The sequence below is a fragment of the Marmota marmota genome, unplaced genomic scaffold (genome assembly GCF_001458135.2).
Source record: "Marmota marmota marmota unplaced genomic scaffold, marMar, whole genome shotgun sequence".
In the NCBI taxonomy this organism is placed as follows: Eukaryota; Metazoa; Chordata; class Mammalia; order Rodentia; family Sciuridae; genus Marmota; species Marmota marmota.
Genome location: NW_026000079.1, coordinates 374,858 through 377,994, shown reverse-complemented (window position 1 = coordinate 377,994; position 3,137 = coordinate 374,858). Strand labels below are relative to the sequence as shown.

General features: G+C 49.6%; 1 protein-coding gene and 1 long non-coding RNA gene across 5 annotated transcripts in view; one reads left to right on the top strand and one right to left on the bottom strand.

Annotated features, from left to right (window-relative positions):
• LOC125620237 overlaps nucleotides 1-1,077 on the bottom strand; it is a 5,028-nt gene extending 3,951 nt beyond the window's left edge. The window contains exon 1 of the long non-coding RNA XR_007351839.1: nucleotides 918-1,077. This is a non-coding gene — a long non-coding RNA (uncharacterized LOC125620237). The remainder of the gene's footprint in view (nucleotides 1-917) is intronic.
• Kirrel1 (kirre like nephrin family adhesion molecule 1) overlaps nucleotides 1-3,137 on the top strand; it is an 86,586-nt gene that overhangs the window by 8,757 nt on the left and 74,692 nt on the right. The gene's annotated exons all lie outside the window — the stretch shown is intronic.

The window sequence follows — 3,137 nt, the reverse complement described above, 5'->3', positions numbered from 1 at the left end:
TTTTTTTTTTTTTTTTTTTTTTTTTTTATTTTGAGACCGAGTCTTGCCCCGTTGCCCAGGCTGGCCTCTCACTTACGATCCTCCTGCCTCAGCCTCCCCAATTGCTGGGATTAGCAGGTTGATGCCACGGCACCGGGGCTCTCTCCCTCCCTTGGGGGGTAAAATAAGGTCTTTGTAGGATGAAGAGGTCTTTGGTCAGATAAACGGGGGCGTTTCTGGACACCCCGAGTACCTGATGCTTGGGTGGTGAGCTTGCTTCCTTCCTGGATTGTTCCAGGTGAGGCCAGCCTCTGGGTCCAGCCTGTGTGGACTGGGCCCTCCAGCCGCTGGGTTGTGGGGGTGTTTGGGGTGTTCCCCCAGGAGAGTGCCCGCTGGCCAGGCCTTCATTGTCTCTTGCCACTGGCTTTTCTGTGACTCTTCTGGGGATTTTTCCAGACCTCAAGATGCCAAAAGCTGAGCTGGTATTTATGGGGCTAGGCGTATCAGCAGTATTTCTATTTCTTTTCCTTTTCCCTCCCTCCCTCCCTCCCTCCCTCCCTCCCTTCCTCCCTTCCTTCCTTCCTTCCTTCCCTCCTTCCTTCCTTCCTTCCCCTCAATCCAGCAGACAGAGCTTTCTTCCTTCTTAGCCGAGTCTCCCAGGGCCCCTCACCCAGCCCAGACAGCACAGTAGCCCGTGGCCCCTTGCCCCATCTCCCTCGTGGAATAATCCTCTGGGTTCTCCCTCCCCCTGTCTTCAGATGCCTCCCCAGAAATTGTGACTATCCGAGAGGGCCGTGATGTCCTCTCCTTCCTCTCATCTCAGGAGGCAGCTCTGAGCCGGGGGCTGAAAGAGCTAAGTCGGAAGAGTCCTGTTTTATGTCCTCGCTCTCCCGCCCACGGCCACAGCCCACCTCCAGTCCGTTCCTGTAGGAACTCACAGTTTTATCCCTGGACCAAGCCAGACAGTCCGACGGTTTGGGCCCCCTCAGGAACCGCTTTTCCCGAGCTGAGCATCTGGCCTAGTGCCACCAGCCTGCCCCGAGTGAGGAATGTTCTAAAGAGCAGTCCTGTGAAAACCCTTGGAGTATTTATGGCAGGGATGTCATCCAGGATATGGTTCAACACATCCTAGTGTCCTTTTATGAGGATCTGTGGGTGAAAGTTCCAGGGCAGTACTTTTCCTAAGTCATCGGGTGGTTTTTGTTTTATAGACACAATAAATTATGTCACGGATTTTGCATTTTTCCTTTTTTGCATTGGGTGCCGGGAAGCTCGGGACTGGACCTTGCCATTGGCCTCTGAGGCATGGGAGATCCTGTGGCGCGTGTTTCCTGGGTTAGGTTTCCCCCACCTCCATTCATTTCTCCTGTCTGTATTTGCTCCCCTAAACACCACCACACCCATCCAGCATCTAGTCTTAATTTATATTGTATTATATTTACTTATGACTAGTATTTGCAGTCCTGGGGACTGAATTCAGGGGCACCTTACCTCTGAGCTACATCCTGGCTCTTTTTGTTTTATTTTGAGACAGGGTCTTGCCGAGTTGCTCAGGCTGAACTTGAACTTGCAATCCTCCTGCCTCAGCCTCCCGAGGAGCTGGGATTAATTCTAGGCCTGTGCCACTGTGCCCGGCTTTATCGATATTTTCTATAACCGACCAAAGGTGTACAGAGGTGTGTGGCCTCAAATCTTTGATGAAGTCAGTAAACTCATTAAGTGAGCTAAACTACATGAAACTGGAAAAATCGTAAGACAGCAGTGAGAAAGTCAGCTACTATTTTAAGGAAACAAATATCACAAATTGTCTCTAATCTTCCTTTAGAGGCACCGTAAAGATGCACCAGAGGCTGTAGAGAGCTGTCCAGATTAAAGGCCGTCGGTAAATATAGTTAACACCCAGTTGACCCAGGAGGAGGGGGAGCTTCCCCGGGGATAACACCCAGTCTCTGATTTTTTTTAACCTTCTGTTTTTTTATTTTCTCCATCAAACTTTGGAATGCATCCTGGTGATAATGATGATGATAATAATCAGATTTGCCTTGCTTATTAGAGTTGACTCGGACTGCTATTTAAATGAGTTTCTAATTCCCTGCTCCCACCAAGACTGACAACCGAGACATCCTGGGTGGCAAAGGGACTCAGCCTGCCCGGGATTAAGATTTTTCCATGGATAATCTCCAAAGTGAGGATCCTGTGTTTGAATAATTGAGAGCTGACAGCGTTTCGATGGATGGGTCTTGCCTCGCCAGATGAGGGAGAGGCCGAGGTCTAGGGAAGACAGAGGGGTTGGCTGACCAGAGGGGCTGACGGGGGGCGGGGACCTCTCTGTTGGTCACCCTGCCCTAGCTCAGGTGAGTCCAGCCCTGAATTCTTTATTTCTTTCCCTGTTGGTTTCCACTGGGCCTTTCTTTTGGTCCTGGGGGAAAAGGAAAAAAAAAAAAAAAAAAGAAGAAATAATTGCCACAACAGCCCTGTTTTGTTTAACCCCACATGGTTTGAGTGCTTACTGTATGCTTGGCCCTTTTAGGTGCTATGATGTGCAGGACCCTTGAAGGTCTTCTTCCTGTGTGTGTGTGGGGGGGGATCCGAGGTCATTTCTCACTTCCCAGTTGGAGAAGCTGCTCAGTGCGGCCCAGGAAGGGGGCATCTCTCCTCACCCTTCCTGCTCCTTCTGTGGAGGCCTTTGCAGCCCTTCCTCAGTTTCTCTGTTACCCTTTTAACCCTCCCTCTCGGGCCGCCATTCTCCATTCACATGTTCAAGACTTCTCTGCTTGATTTCTGATTCATCATTTTTGGTACCTGGGACTGAACCCAGGGGTGCTTTACCACCGAGCCACATCCCCAGCCCTTTACCTTTTGTGTTTTTGAGACAGGGTCTCCGTAAGTTACTCAGGGCCTTGCTAAGTTGCTGAGGCTGGCCTCAAACTTGTGATCCTCCCGCCTCAGCCTCCCAAGTTGCTAGAATTACAGGAGTGAGCCAACACACCCCTTCTCCTTTATGTCGATATAAGAAAGAATTTTTAAGAAAGAATATAGTTCTGCACTGATTCTCTTTCTTTCTTTCTCTCCAAACAAACAACAGAAAACCTCTTTCTCAATTACTTACAAGGAGGGGGAGATACCCTCCCAATCTCTCTTTTTTTTTTTTTTTTTTT